The 17,034-nt window shown below is 39.3% G+C and overlaps 1 protein-coding gene and 1 pseudogene across 4 annotated transcripts in view; one reads left to right on the top strand and one right to left on the bottom strand.

The window, feature by feature from the left end:
* KCNIP4 (potassium voltage-gated channel interacting protein 4) overlaps nucleotides 1-17,034 on the bottom strand; it is a 1,166,197-nt gene that overhangs the window by 503,178 nt on the left and 645,985 nt on the right. The gene's annotated exons all lie outside the window — the stretch shown is intronic.
* On the top strand, nucleotides 9,843-12,484 carry LOC123596125 (annotated as a pseudogene).

Here is a 17,034-nt window from a genome sequence, read left to right as displayed (position 1 = left end):
AAGTAAATGTCAGCCTTGTGATCCAAGGAGACAATAATTTCAAAGGCCTGAAAAACCAATGGAATGATGTAGGGATAGCACTGAATGATGTATGTATTCAACTACTTCCATATATACAACACCTACATATGGCAAGTATGCACTTGATAGGAAAAAGACACACTGAAATAAGAACCAGAAAGAGTCCTCCCAAAACTAGTGTGGGACACAGCTGGTTAGCAAAATGGCTAAGAACACAGTGCATATGCTAAGCACGTATATGCAGGCAGCTCACTGCTGAATCTGAACGCTGGCTCTACCACGTATTAGTGATATTACTTAATCTCTCAGTGCATGAGTTTCTTCATGTGTAACATGAAGATAAAAACACTGCACCCACTGCGCAGAGTGGCCCTGAAGATTAAAGGAGTTAATATTTGTAAAGTGCTTAGAATAGTGCCTGACACACAATGAGCGACATCAAAGTTGTACAAGAAATACATTAGAGCTAGAATAAAATAGACACAAGATATTATGGAGTACGCAGGGAAAAAACACTTGACTGCACTTGGCCTGAGTCTACAGGACCAGAAAAGGATCACAGAGATGTAACATTTGAGGTGACTCTTAAGAGAGGACCTGGAAATCACCAATGCAAGAGGGGAGGGAAAGAGAAAGACCAGCAAAAGGAACAGCAGGGAAATGGGAAATTGCTTGCTATGTACCTGAGTGTGTTTGCACAAGGAGCAACAAGAGAAGGGAGTGAGGCATAAGATGATTGGCTAAAAGGAGCCAGGCCATGAAGGGCCTTGTTATGTTATGTATGAAGTACCATTAGAGAATGTTAAGCAAGAAACATTTCATGATCAGACTTGCAATCTACAAAGATCACTCTGACCACAATGGGGAGGATGGATTTTGTTGAGTGGAGTTGGGAGCATGAAAACCATTTACTGGGCTGCAGGCGTAAAAGCCCGGCAAGAATGGCAAGAGCCTGGAATAATAGCAACAGACAGACTAATTTTGCTTGCTATGGTCAAATCTGTAGCCAGCTTATTTTGAGTGAAGGTATTGACCTTGGAGGCGAAGAGATAAAAGCACAATCAAAAATAAGCTTCACAAATCAGAACTTGGTGCTCCAAATTAAAAGCCAGCCGTCTTCTCCTATTTGATACATGGAATGCAGTTAAATGCACACCGTTTATTTCTGACTTTTGAACTCATGGAATAAACTGTCAATTTTTATGTTACCTGGAACAGTAAAGAAACAATTACACGTTAGAAGATTTTTTTTAAGTTTACTGATTTATTATACGAGAGAGAGAGAGTGTGAGCGTGAGTGGGGGAGGGGCAGAGAGAGAGAGAGAGAGAGAGAGAGAGAGAGAATCCCAAGCAGGCTGCACGCCACCAGTTCAGAGCCCAATGCGGGGCTCAAACTCATGAAACGGTGAGATCATGACCTGAACTGAGATCAAGAGTTGGATGCTCAACCAACTGAGCCACCCAGGTGCTGCTGGAAACAATTCTATGTTTGAAAGGGCTAAGGAGTTCTATAAATTTCCTACATAATAAGATCATTTATCTGTGATTATGGCAATTCCCATAAATAATTATTCAGGAATTAATTCAGTAAGACTGTAATAATAATTGTCAAAATTTCTTGAGCACTTACTCATTTCCACTATACTAGCAATTTATGTATATTATCTCATTTAGTCTTGTCAATAATCCAAGGAGATAGGCATTATTAGTCCCATTTCACAGATGAGAAATATGGGTTTAAGTGTATTTAGCTACTCCCCTAACGTCACAGAGATATCAAGTAGCAGAGTGAGAACACAAGTCTTTCTGAATGCTAGGAGTCCATAATGATGATGTCTGTGGTGTCAGCTCTGGCACTGATGAATTTGAGCTCAGGTATACTTTTAGGGAAATGAACACACTACTTCCCAAAGCTTGCTGTGCATGGTTAAGGCATCATTTTTCCTATTCCAGTGGATTTTCATACAAATTATTATGCTTTCATTTTCATATAATGATGTTTTTATTGAGGCCCAGCATCTGAGTTAAAGTAACAAATTATTACTTAAATACAAAATGCCAAGCAAACTAAGTTTAAAAAAGGTTGAAGACAACACAAAATGACCCTGTAGCAACAGGCTCCTGTTGGCAGAAAGGGGTATAATGCGCTATTGACCACTGGATGATCTGGAGTCAGCCAGGATGGACTTTGAGTCCCAGCCCTAGCACTTACTATCCGTGAGATACTGGGCAAGTCACATAGTGACTTTCCTTATCTGTAAAGTGGGGGTGACAGTGACTACAATGCAGGCTAGTTTTGACATTCAATGAAACGACACAGGCAGAAGGACTAGTTCAGCCATTACCACTGTAGGTAGGATGAGATAGTGATGACGAGCATTATGGATACTGCTTCAAGTTTATTTTTTTTTTCCCCCAAGTGTGACTGACTCAAAAAATTTGTATTATTGAATTTGCCTAGCTGGGATAATATTCATCGTGGCAGCTTCCTACTGTTTTATATGTCCTTTTAATTGAATTTGTTTTTCATTGAAGAGTGCATTAAGCTGCCTTTTCATTCTCTTATGAGGATAATGTCATAACCTTATGTTTGACTAATCTCAGGTCCTGAATGGAAAAGGTGAACTTAAAAAATCTCTTCTAGAGTTATTTTTATACCATCTATCCTGTGTACAACATAACAATCCTGCAGCTAAGTTTTGCAACACATTCTAAAAGGTCACTTTTAATGAATTGGGCTTTCCATGTATCAATCTTTCTACATTTACATTTTCTGGAATTTCAACACCAGAGTTTTCTTAAACTAACTGAATAAATATTCAAGTCTCAGTGTGTATTTTGAAATGACTATCTGCATCATGTTTTTAGATGAAAACAGAGTCTCTGGCTGCACATAAACAGGTTTTACTGATCTTTTAATGGGACCAAGTGAAACAGAGTGCTCTCAACGTTTATGAATGTTGTATAGGGATGCCATTCCCCATTCTAATATTTTCTCATTTTAACACCAATACTACTGCTTTATTTCACTAATTAGCCATTAATGTTTCTTTGGAAGACACAGATCACTGGCAGGGTCCTAAATTAATGAGCCTGACTTTGTCTTGAGGGAGGTAGGGGAGAACAGGAAGTTATAGACATGTATTAGTCACTGCTTCAATCAAGGAGAAGAAGAATACTTCTTTTACATGTGGTCTTTGAAAAGGTCGTGGGATATTTGAACTAAGGGGCAATTCATTCACCAATACGTTCTGAACACACATTTTATATCAGGCAATGTTTAGGCCTAAGGTGGGGATGGGCAGGCAGGAGAGAAGTGAACGCACAAGATATAATGGTCCATGCCCTCAAGGGCTTTATAGCCTCATTGGGGAGTTTAAATAGGAAAGGCAGTTAAAATCCAATGTATTCATGGTCATGACAGAGATGGTTTGGGAGCCATAGGAGGATATCCAGTCCAGTCTTTGGATTGATAGTGAGGGAGGGATTCCTGGACAAAAGTCATGGTTAAAACTAAGATATGGAAAATGAGGAAGACCGACCTAAGAAACTAGTGGGGGTGGTGTGGTGAGTTGTGAGGCATGTCTATCAGGAAGGAGAAAGAGCATCTGTGCATGCCATGTACAGCTAGAGTCGGTCTTGATTAGGGATCTACAAGTGCTTCGTTTTGGTTGGAAAGTACAGTTTACAAGATCGTATATCAAGAGGTAGAATCACAACAATGAACCAGGGCCTTGTCTGCCCTGTTAAGGAGCCCGGCTGTGGTTTTATAAAGGACAGTGATATAATCACAACCTGTGTATGATGAGGAAGAAAGGCTGAAAAGCTAAAAGAAGATAAGGAAACATCTTAGAAGGTTAATGATCCAAGTGAAACATGCTTTTCTAGTGATAGAAGGCATAGAGATGATATATTGTATCGAAAGATAATTGGGACACCCAACAGACAGGGTTTGGTGATTGACTAGATATCACAAATCAGGGCCACAGGGACTGCTTCTATGGAGTAAATCCAAAGAATCCATCTATAAGGTTTTCACTGCCTCTTTCATCCCTATTCCCTTTTTAGAGTGGCCTGGGTGAATACTGCCATGACAACCAAGACTCACATGCACAAAGTTAGAAATTTGTAAGGAGGAAGGAGAAAATAGACCCTCAAAATTTGGGGGAGGAAAAAAAAAGATTGAGGCTACATGAAAAGAACTGGGACTCTGGGAGTCAGAGCTCAAATGAGGCACCGTCCCCAACATCTGCATGACTTCTGGAATTGTCCTTGGTTTCGGACATGACCTAAAGAGAAATAGTTTGGCAAGAGATCCTAAATGGAACTTGCCTTAGTTCTACCCTGTTACTCTCCCATTTTTAAGCAAAGCTCATCTGAGTTTATCGTGTTGAACACCTCACTTGACAATTAAGTCAGGTGTGTTGGGGTGGGATGTGGGTGGTAACTTGTCATACTCTGGTAAATAGTTTGGCCACCAGCAAGTTTCATTGGCACAGAGACTTTTCAAGCTCTGGGTTATCTTACACACTGGCTAGGGCAGTGGTTCTCAACATTTTGTAGTAATAGGTTTTTAAAAATGTTTATTTTTTAAAAAGACAGTGTGAGCAGGGGAGGGGCAGAGAGAGGGGGACAGAGGATTCAAAGAGGGCTCCATGCTGACAGCAGTGAGCCTGAGGCAGGGCTCAAACTCACGATCTATGAGATCACAACCTGAGCTAAAGTCAGACAATTAACTGACTGAGCCACTCATTTAAAAAAAAATCAAATTAGCACTTAACATGGAAATGCAAAAGACCAACCATGCAAAGGATGAAAAGTACAGCTGTTTTAGTTGAGGAAGGTCTGAGGGCCCAGATGACGGGTCCTCTCTCATCTCCCACGACATAGCAATTCTTCAGGAACCACAGGCATCACTGATGTTCACACTCATACTCACAGGCCTCAGAGGTGGCTTTTTGCTAAGGGAAGGATAGCAGCTCAAGAGTGCTCAGACACCAGAGCACCTAGAAACTATGGCATTAACAGTATGGCATTCCTTCTATCCAATGGACAAGGTCACTTTTAATTGCAGAAGGGAGGAATATTTCACATTCAATCATCATTTATATGCATGAAGAAATCCAAAGATCAAAATATGACCAGCTAGTCTTCTTTAGTTTCTCCATTGATAGATGTTTGCTATTTGCCCATTCAGTTTATCTTCCTCCAGGACCTTCCAGCAGACACCAGTAATTTAAGGACAGACCGTAGAAGAAAGCTTAAAGTTGCAAAAGTTCTATCCATATATTTTTCCCCTGACAAATGAGAAATGGCTGCATTATTTAATTTAGGGTGGGGAGAAGCATGTTGATTCAGCTTGAAATACTAGCACTTCTCAGGAATACGGCTTGAGGATCAGTGTTTTAATCTGGCCATTTGATTTTGATGTATAAAATCCGAGGCATACAGGAGGTTCTTCCATGGGATCACTAACCAAAAGTTTACTTGTTTGCCTGTTTATCTTTCTGCAATAGTGTCAGGTCATGGTCAGACACTACAGACTCAGAATCTTTAGTCTGCTTTTTCAGGGCAGAACACTTCCTCCTGGCTTTGATAGAGCAGATGAATTGGAGATATTTTGATGAGCATCTATTTTACTCCTGTCTTTCTGGGTGGAATGGAGACAATCGGACAGGAAAACAAAATGCCTCTCATTTCTAAATATTGAGCTTACCATCTGGACGAAGCAGAAGCTGTGGTAGTCAAAAGAACCGATTCATGCTTTGAGATGTTCAATTTCTGGACTGTGGCATGGCTCATGCAACCTGTGTTCATCTGTGTTTTGCACCTGTGTTACTTATGACTCTTAGGGTGTCAGTGCTCATAAAGACTTCTTGGAAGCAACTAGACTAGCATTGTCCAAAGGATTGATGGGGCCAAAAGGAGAGGCCTAGAGGGGGACTTCCTGTTTGGTTACCAGCCTGCGGGAGGAGGGATAAACAGGGCAGTGGTCTTGGCCTCATAGTCACTGCATGGTGCTTGGAACAGCATCTTTAGAAGGCTGGGATCAACAGCAGAAATAAAACCTTTCTGTAAACAAAGCAGCAGGTTGCTAAAAGGCTCACAATGAAAGAAAACAGAACCGAAACTACTGGTGAAAACAGGAAAGGAAAAGAATTATCAAGTAGTTAGGCAATAATTTCTCAAGACGTGGAAATCATTAGCAATCATGAAAAGCTCTCAGGATAGGGCAAGGCAAAGAGGTAAAATTATTAGAAGCACTCACAAAGAGTGCATATGGTCTTTCTCCATCAGCACCCCATATATTTGACTTATTTTGCTGTTTTTTTTTTTTAATTTTTTTAACGTTTATTTATTTTTGAGACAGAGAGAGACAGAGCATGAACAGGGGAGGGGCAGAGAGAAAGGGAGGCACAGAATCAGAAGCGGGCCCCAGGCCCCGAGCCATCAGCCCAGAGCCTGATGCGGGGCTCGAACTCACGGACCGTGAGATCGTGACCTGAGCCGAAGTCGGACGCCCAACCAACTGAGCCACCCAGGCGCCCCTTGCTGTTTTTTTTAAGAGAACCATCATTATCTGGAAATTGCAGAATATGAAGAATACCTCTTTTTGGTCAAATAGCATTATTATTTGTGATAACTGCATTACTGGTAATTTATCTTGAGGAGGTTATCACATGATGGTCAGGCACATAGTCTCAAAGACAGACCACTGGGCTCCATTCTCAGGTAGGTATTTTTTGGACATTTTTCTTAACCTCTCTGTACCACTATTTCATCACCTATATTTGGGATAGTAGTGGTGCCCACTGCATGGGGTTGTTGGAAAAGCAAATAAGCTACTACATGAAAAGCACTGAGAATAGCATTTGGCATGTTATAAATACTATATTAGAGTTGGCTATTATTATTTATTCATCTGTAAAACAACGCTAACTGATGATAATAGCTGATATTTACTGAGTGCTTTTTGTGAGTCGGATATCATGCAAGTATGTCACCATGGCAACCTATTAGGCAGAAGGCTTATTAACCCCACTTTACAGATCAAGAAACTGAGCAGCAAATCCTAGGCCTGATGTGCTTTATCATTACATTTTGCCAGCTCTTAAATATGAACTCTGAACTTCTTTTTCCAGTCATTTCAAATATCTCCTTCATCCTGTAGAACAGTTAAAGAAATAAATGTACTTCACTAAAAAGATGGCTAAACCAAGGAAAGAAGAAGAATTAAGGCAGACTATTCTTGTTTAATTCAGCTCAACAATTCATACCTCCATAAGCCATGACGCTGTGCTCACTGTATTTCACTTTAATGCCATTATTTTACTAGGCAACTTGTACATATAAATATTTTATTCAGACCCTTCTTGTGTGCTGTTAGGATGATGAAAGGCATATATGCTAATGAAGTTCTAAGATTCTCTGATTTTTTCCTTTAAAGTCAGTTGTCAATTATCTATAGCAATTATTCTAAGACTAAGAAATCTCACTTCTATATTTTCCTAATGGTATCACCTTCGCTTAAATGAAGCATTTAGCGGCAACACCCTTAGGAATGACATGACTAGACTACAGCATCTCATTTCATTGTCAAGGACAATACAGGCAGATTCTTAAGGTGCCGCTTTGTTGATAATACTGTTGCCACTATTTATTGTTATTCTTAATTACTAGTGATAGTACATCAAAAGTTGGAAAGGATAATTGAATAAAAATTTTTCCTATTATTAGTTCAAACTCAACTGAGAAGCACAGGGTCCCCATAGTCCCTCTGACTCCATCGGTGTCTACCCTCCATAAGTGTCTACCCACTATACCTCAAGCACCTGCCTAATTCGTCCATTTATAGATCTAACTACTTCCAGAGAAGTCCCTTTTCTGTTGTGGATTGTTACTAATGGAAAGCATGTTGGGTGGAGGCAATATTGTGTAATGGAGAGACCGCTGCTGAATTATCTCCCATAGAAAGTCTGTATTACCCTATCTCAGTGAAAGCCATTTCTGTCCAAGCAGTCACTCAGGCCAGGAATCTGAGAGTCATCTTTAGACAGTGACAGTGACAGTGACAGTGACAAAGGATGCCTACTGGCATCATCATATTCTGTGTATGCTGAAATATGGATAATTGACATTTCCTTGATCTTATATAAATTCTTTCCTGATATATTTAAGACAAACAATGTAATATCTATTTCCATGCAAACTGCAGAGCTCCCAAGCACCACCTATAATGGAATCTGAAGCTGCCACAGTTCCTCTAATTTTTTCTCTTACTAAACCCAAACCCCCTGGGGAGTTGATCACTCGTTTCCATAGTCCACAGGCATACCTTGTATATACATCTACCGTTGCACTTCCTATACTGTGTGTTTGTGCACATGTATGCACGTATATGTGTGTGGGTGTATTTGCATGCACATGTGTGTATGTGTGTGTCTCCATAAGACTGGAGCTCTCCATGGGCAAGGTCCTAGTCACATCTGAATCCCAAATGTACAGCACAGTTTCTGGAATGTGGTAGGACAGGAGGTACTCAATAAATTCTTGCAGAATAAACAGATGACAGGCAGAAAAGAACAGACTAAGGTTTTGCTTACAGGTCTCACATAACCTTGGAGAAATCACTTAATTCCTCCCTACTTGATTGAATCTTCCATTAAAATTTTTTTTTTAAAACATATTAGGGGCACCTGGGTGTCTCGGTTACACGTCTGATTCCAGATTTTAGCTCAGGTCATGATCTCACAATTTGTGAGATCAAGCCCCATGTCAGGCTCTGCTCTGACAGTGCAGAGGCTGCTTGGAATTCTCCTGTCTTTCCTCTCTGCCCTTTCTCCCTCTCTTTGCCCCCCCCCCACCTTCTCAAAATAAATAATCTCAAATAAAAGAAAAAAGAATCCCCTATAAATTTATTGTACATATTAATATATGTCCTAGGAAGCAGATGTGTTGTGAAAATCAAACTAAAAAAAGATTTGTGAAAACCATCTAGGTGCTGTGAAGTGCCACGTGTGAGAGATTAAAATACTGTGGACCCAATATAGGAAAAACAAGGAAGGAGAAACTACTCTTACAGGATTTCTCAAGAGGTGTACTTTTTGGAAGCCATGTCTCAGTTAACAATCAACAGTTTTAGAAAGGGTTTAGAATTCTAATCACAAAAAGGAGAATCTTTATTTCTCCCTTTGGGATATGACATTCAACAAATTAATTTAGAATCCTTTAAGACAACAGAGCTAAGAGGAAATTGAGAACACTTGTACTAATCACTTCCAACTTCAATGTAGAAGGTCATATATCTAAAAGGTTACTACAATGGAAAAATTCAATTACTAGGGACTCCTAATGGGCTTTACTTAAAATAGCACAGAATAATAATGTCTTCAGTTGTAATGAAAATCATCATTTTTCCTCAAATACAGGCATACGTCATTTTATTGTGCCTCACAGATAACTGCATTTTTTCACAAACTGAAAGCTTGTGGCCCTGTTTTTCAAACTTCATTTGCTTACTTCATGTCTCTGTATCGCATTTTGGGAATTCTCACAATATTTCAAACTTCTTCATTATTACTATGTCTGTTATGGTGATCTGTGTTCAGTGATCTTTTTTTTTTTAATGTTTTCTTGTTTTTTTAATGTTTATTTTTGTGATAGAGAGGCAGAGAGCAAGGAAGATAGAGAATCCGAAGCAGGATCCATGGTGTCAGCACAGAGCCCGACCCGAGGCTCAAACTCACGAACCCACCCATGAGATCATGACCTGTGCCAAAGTGGGATGCTTAATCGTCTGAGCCACCCAGGTGCCCCTTCAGTGATCTTTGATGTTACTACTCTAATTGTTTTCGGTCACTACAAACTGTGTCTATGGAAGACAGTGAACTTAATTGATAAATATAGTCTGTGCTCTACTGCACTGAGGGGTCATTCTCCCATCTCCCTCTCCTCCAGCCTCCCTGAGACACAATATTGAAATTAAGCCAGTTAATAATTTATAATGGCCTCTAAGTGTTCAAGTGAACGACTCACATGTCTCTCACTATAATTCAAAAGCTAGAAACAATTAAATTTAGTGAAGAGGCATGTTGGGAGGCCAAGACAGGTGAAAAGCCGGGCCTCTTGCACCAAAGCGTTAGCCACACTGTTGTGGATGCAAAAGAAAACTTGAAGGAAATTAAAAGTGCTACTTCAATGAGCACACAAATGAGAAGAAAGCGAAACAGACTTATTGCTGATATGGAGGAAGTTTTAGTGGTCTGGATAGATCAAATTAGCCACAATATTCCCTTAAAGCAAAGCCTAATCTGGGGCAACAACTTAACTCTCTTTAATTCTGTGAAGGCTGAGTGAGGTGAGGAAACTACAGAAGAAAAGTTGGGAGCTAGCAGAGGTTGGGTTTAAGGAAAGAAGTCATCTCCATAACATAAAAGTGAAGCTGAAGCAGCAAGTGCTAATGGTTGAAGCTGCAGAAAGTTATCCAGAAGATCTAGCTAAGATCATTCATGAAGGTGGCTAAATGAAACATCAGATTTTCAATGTATATGAAATAGCCTTCTATTGGAAAAAAATGCCATCTACAACTTCCATGGCTACGGAGAAGTCCACGCCTGGCTTCAAACCTTCAAAGGATAGGCTGACTCTCTTGTTAGGGGCTAATGCCATTGAAGCCAATGTTCATTTACCATTCCAAAAATCCTAGGGCCCTTGAGAGTGTATGCTAAATCTATTCTCCTTGTGCTTTATAAATGGAACAACAAAGCCTAGGTGACAGCACATCTGTTTACAGCATGGCTTACTGAATATTTTAAGCCCACTGTTGAGACCTACTGCTCAGAAAAAAAGATCCCTTTCAAAATACGACTGCCCATGGACCATGCACCTGGTCACCCAAGAGCTTTGATGGAGATGTACATGGGATTAAGGTTGTTTTCATGCCTGTAATACAACATCCATTCTGTAGCCCATGCATCAAAGAGTAATTTCTACTTCCAAGTATTATTATTTAAGAAATACATTTCAGAAGGCCATAGCTGCCATAGAGAGTGATTCCTCTGATGGATCAGGCAAAGTAAATCAAAAGTCTTCTGGGGGCACCAGGGTGGGTCAGTCAGTTAAGCCTCCGACTTCAGCCCAGGTCATGATCTTGCGGGCTCTGTGCTGACAGCTCGGAGCCTGGAGCCTGTGTCAGATTCTGTGTCCCCCTCTCTCTCTCTCTCTCTGCCCCTCCCCCACTTGCTCTCTCTCTCTCTCTCTCTCTCTCTCTCTCTCTCTCTCTCTCAAAAATAAATAAGCATTAAAAAGTTTTAAAGAAAGAAAGAAAATCTTCCGGAAAGGATTCAACATTCTAGATTCCAGTAAGAACATTTATGAGTCATGGAAAGAGGTCCAAATATCAACATTAACAGGAATTTGGAAGAAGTTAATTTCAACCCTCATAGATAATTTTGAGGGGTTCCAGACTTCAGTGGAAGCAGCAGCTGCAGATGTGGTGAAAATAGCAAGAGAAGCCTGAAGATATACCTGAATTGCTGCAGTCTCATGATAAAACTTCAGCAGATGACAAATTGCTTCTTCTGGATGAGCAAAGGAAGTAGCTTCTAAAGACGGAATACACTCCCCGCGAGCATGCTATGAAGATTGTTGAAATGACCACAAAGGACTTAGAATATTACATAAACTTGTTTGATAAAGCAGTGGCAGGTTTGAGAGCACCAACCTCAATCCTGAAAGAATTTCTAGTGTAGACAAAGTGCTATCACACAGCAGTGCATGCTACAGAGAAAGCATTCACGAAAGGCAGAATCAACAGACGTGGCAAACTTCATTGTTGTCTTACTTTAAGAAACTGCCACAGCCACCCCAACCTTCAGCAACCACAATTTTTATCAGTCAACAGCCATCAGCATGGAGACAGGATCCTCTTCCAGCACAAAACTTTCAATTTGCTAAAAGCTCACATGATGATTGGTATGTTTCAGCAATGAAGTATTTTTAAATGAAGGCATATCTATTGTTTTAAAAACATAATGCTATTTCACATTGAATAGACTACGGTAGAATGTAAACTTAGCTTTAACATGCACTGGGAAACCAAAAAAAAATCATGCTACTCATTTTATTGTGATACCTGCTTAATGCAATGGCCTGGATCTGAACCTAGTATCTCCAAGGTATGAAGTGCTGTGAATGATTTGGTGAGTACATATATTCTCTAAGCACAAGTTCATGACATCTGAAGAACTTAGGAGCCAAAGTCCTAATATTTAAATGTTTCAGCAAGCGTTCTAAATGTATGGACCCCAACAAATTCACTCAGCTGGTGTCTATACTTGATGTCCCTTTTGTGTTTGCTTTCTAGAAAAGAGGGGATCTTGCTTAAAAATCACTATGAAGATGGTTAATTTGACTTTTTTACTCCCTTTAACAAATGACTTTTAAGGAACATTAAAAAAAAGTGAATGTGACAATCTAGATTCATAGAATTCCAAAATGTAAAAGAATTTGGTCATTGAATCCCATTGTACTCAAAATTGGAGCAATTCCTAAAGGAAAACTAATCTCAGTCCTGCTGTTAATATTCAGATCCTATTGGTCTAGAATGGTCTAGATCCCATTGGCCTAAATCCTAGGATCTAGTATGATTGATAGGCATGCATTGATTTTGATATGCCAACACGTGAATCTCATTTGTGTCTATGAATTTCTAATTGAGCCTTTTCACTTTATATATGAAAACATTTGAGATCATGAGAAGAAAAATACTTTTCCCAGACCCTTTGGACTCTCCCAGCTGACTCATGATAAAGCTATGATCATAATCCAAGTCTTCTGACTTCCAGTCCAATGTTCCTTTTATTATCAGTCGCTGCATCCTAGAAGGTCACACACCTGAGCGTCTATGTTCAACATATACTTTTCGAGCCCATACTGAATGCCATTGGACACATTAGATCACAGTGATAGGCAGATACATAAAACAGGAAATCTGAAGTCATAGAATTTAGCCTAGTGGGACAGAATGAGCAAATAGACACTCAAATCATGCAAGTGTTCATACTTATAGTTATGACACTTGTTAACACAACTCCAATTTATTAATACTTTTAGTGCAGGCAGGTAGGTCCAAACAAAACACAAGAGTTCATCCAATCTTCCTAAAATCCTACGAGAAGTCACAGTTGCTGTTCTCATTTTGTAGATAAAAGGGGCTTTGAGGAGTCAACTCTAACACAACTTAATGAATAATAATACATGGTTGGGATTCAAACTCTGTTCTGTCCACTCTGTAGAATGTTGAGGACTTAGGCCTCCTCTTTAGGCACAGGGGCAGTTGGGGAGGGCAGGGGAGAGGGGGAAGGCAGCAGGACTTTATGACTGTTGACCTTACCCTGTCATGTGTGAGTGGTGCCGCTACATTCAACCCAACTAGAATGACACAATATGTCAGGAAAATAGTAATCAATATTAACAGCACACTGAAACCCTCCACCATCATCCTCAGGAAGCAGGGGAGTGTTAGCACAACCACTCCCCATCTCTCCCAGTGACACCTGCAACCTTTGTAGAGGCTCCTTAGCTCTGGAGACCAACCAAGAAGAAAGGGTGAGGAGCATGCAAAACCATGATATCCTATGGTGCCAGGGGAAAAAAAATATCTGTCCAAGTTGGAATTACAGAACAAAAGGAACATGCCATTTGAAATTGGGCCCCCCAAAATATGTTGAGGTGCTAACCCTCAGTATTTGTGAATGTGACCTTAAGAGTCTTTGCTAAGGATTAAGATGCGGTCATGGTGGTGGGTCACAGTCCAACATGATTGTGTCCTTATAAGTAGGGGACATTTGGACATAGAGATAGACACATATAGATGGAAAATGTCGTGAAGACACAGGAAGAACACCCACTACTAGGCAAGGAATATCGGAGGCTATTGGAAACTAGGTGAGAAGCATAAAACAGATGGTCCCTCAGAGTCTCAGAGGTAAAGAACTCCTTATACATCTTAATTTCAGATGTCTGGCCTCCAGGACTGTGAGTCAATAAATATCTGTTGTGTAAACCACCTAGTCTGTGGTACTTTGTTACGGCCAATCTAGCAAACTAACATAATGCCTGAGGGAAGAGAATCCCCACTGGGAATCTTAATTACAGCTGATGATCACCTGAATTATCCCTTTTTGTATATAATTACTTAATTCCTTATGGAGTAATCCCATTGTGATGTTTATCCTGTATATCTGTGTGTGTGTGTGTGTGTGTGTGTGTGTGCACGCATATGTATGTATGTGCTCTCTCTCTTTCTCAAAATAAATACATAAACATTAAAGAATAAGAAGTAAAATAACAGTTATTGTTTCTAGTTTATCACTACTATGGATGCACATATTTTCTACACCTTTATCAAGTTGTTCCCCTTTTAATATTTTAAGTCAGGTCTTATCATAATCTTGGTTCTGTGACTTTCATTTATTCCCTCAGTCAGTCATTTTTTCTTCAACTGTTTATTCAGCCAGCACCAGTCTAGGTGCTGGGGATACAGCAGTGAACACAAGAGACTCTCATAATATTCACTCTCCATTGACATCAAGGTTTTATTTTGAGAGTGTTGAGATAGTGTGACCTTGACCAAGTCAGGTATTCTATTGGAGTTTTGGATTCATCATCTGTCAAGTGGGCATGATATTATCCACCCATTATTGTAAAATGAATTTTGGGGATGTGTCCAGATTAGAATTTTCCTGTGCTAAAGAAAGCATCTCACAAAGCATTACTTTAACATTCAAAGAGTCAAGTTTACAATTATTTCTGGCATTCAAAACTGAACTATTGGGGGACGAGGCCACCAACATCACAAAATGATCACCACATTTCTCTTTAGTCCTAAAAGGCAGCTTGCCCAATTCTGCATCTAGTCACTCGATTTTGTCTAAATACTGATGTTGATATTTGTAGCCTATGCAGTCTATATCAATTCCATTCTTTTCCTGTGCCTATGTAAAAAACAACCTAATAAAACTATTGAAAATCAAAATGCACTCAACTGCATATGATGCAAAAGAATGATTCTGCTGAACACAGCAGCTATAAAATGTATCCCAATTCCCTGCCCACCAACTCGAATTCTGAGACTATTTTGTAAATATGCAGAGACAAGCCTTTTTTATATTTATTGGAAGGTCAGGAGTTTTAAAGTGGGGAGGTATATGGCAGATAGGAATATATTATCATATACTTATTAAACAACTTATCGGAAAGAGAAAAATACCAGGCACATCGCAAAGTACAAGACGAGCACATGTGACTTCCACCACCATGGTTTATGCCAGTATCACGTCTTAGCTTGGTAATCACAAAAGCCTCCATACTGTGTTTCCTGCTTCTCCTTTGCCCCCTACTCCACGAAGCCATCAGCTAGAATAACTTATTGAAAATATAAGCTATATCATAACGTTCTTCTGTCCCAAACCTTCATGGTCTTCCCCATAAGGGCAAATTCCCTGCAATAACCTAGAAAAGTATTCGTTGAATGCAAGAATCAATCAGTCAATCAATCAATCAATCAATCAATCAATTAATCAATCACCAGTGATCCTCGGATCATATGTAGAACTGAATGCTTGCCCTCAGTGACTTGTTAGCTGTTAAGATCGACCCAAAAAACAATCAGAACATTGGAAAACAATTAAATCCTGGGATCCAGGACAAGTTGTGTGAATAAGGACCTTTTGAGAAGTTAGAAAAAGAAGCTGATGTGAGCCACAGTTGTTTGGATTCCTCATAGAGCAGACACATAAGACTGAATTAAGATACTGACTTGATGTGTCAAATTTAGAAGAGACAGGCCCCTCTTGAAGGTGGCAGACAAACTCAGAGCCCAAGCAAACTCTTATCTGGCATCCAATAAATTGCAACTTGATTAAGTGGTATCTTTGCACATATATAATACAAATCCAATTAATATTCTCATTAGTCTTTCAGACCCTGAATTCAATTGCGATTCAACAAGAAGAGATTAAATTATACACAGCCATCAGGAGAGCACTGGTTCTATTTTTATTGCATTCTAATTATTTGAAAATTGGTAGTCTATGTACATATGGCAACTTCTCAATGATCTGAATATTGGATTAAGCGAAACACCCTGGCATTGACAACTAACTGAGTTGATTTCACCTAATGAGATAGGGATGTGGAAAACAGCTATGGGCATTTCACGACAGTCTGCAGTCTTTCTACAGATTCCTTGGCAAAGAAAGAAGAAAAACAAATTCTATAAAAGCCATGTCTGCCTCTTTCACCAGCAAACTTTAAGTTCTAGAGCATTCCTTGTTGTTTGCTTGGGTAACGTCTAAAATGGAATGATTGGTTTCCAGGTATCAGGATGTGATCACCAAAGAGACATTAAACAACTCATTAAAAATATATATCATGGAAGATTTCCTAAGTAAAAGACATTATCAGTTTAGGTAAAGCTTAGAATGTTTCCAAAATTTCAGTTGTTCACAAACACCTTAATATCTTTACCCAAATCCATTATCTCACTTACACAATTGTTATTTTTTTAATTACTTCACTTAATTTATACTTAAATGCTACTTATAATTTACACGTAAAATGCTACTTACAAGGGAATATTATATCACAATCAAATTGCAGATAAGTACCATTTGTGATAAGGAGGTAATTATAAATACAAATACAATAAAACAACACTATTTTGGAGTTTTAGGTCTGATCTCAGGACTGTTATCTTTGTACAAAGAAGAGACATAAGAAACTGCTTTTGGTGTGTTACAGACCAGTACGAAAAAGAGATCGTCTCATTTCTAAAATCAAAGGGTTGAACTAGGATTAGAAAGGGTATAAATACCCCCCTACTAATATGATGTCCATATATCACCAAAAAGCATCTTGCATCATCATGATATTTTCCTTAAACTCTGAGAAACCATGATTTAGAACAATGACTTTCACTTTTTACTTAACTATAACACACTGTTCATAAAT

This window comes from Leopardus geoffroyi, chromosome B1, assembly GCF_018350155.1.
Source record: "Leopardus geoffroyi isolate Oge1 chromosome B1, O.geoffroyi_Oge1_pat1.0, whole genome shotgun sequence".
NCBI classification, from domain to species: Eukaryota; Metazoa; Chordata; class Mammalia; order Carnivora; family Felidae; genus Leopardus; species Leopardus geoffroyi.
The sequence above is the reverse complement of the archived record's forward strand: the minus strand, read 5'-3'. Positions and strand labels throughout refer to the sequence as shown.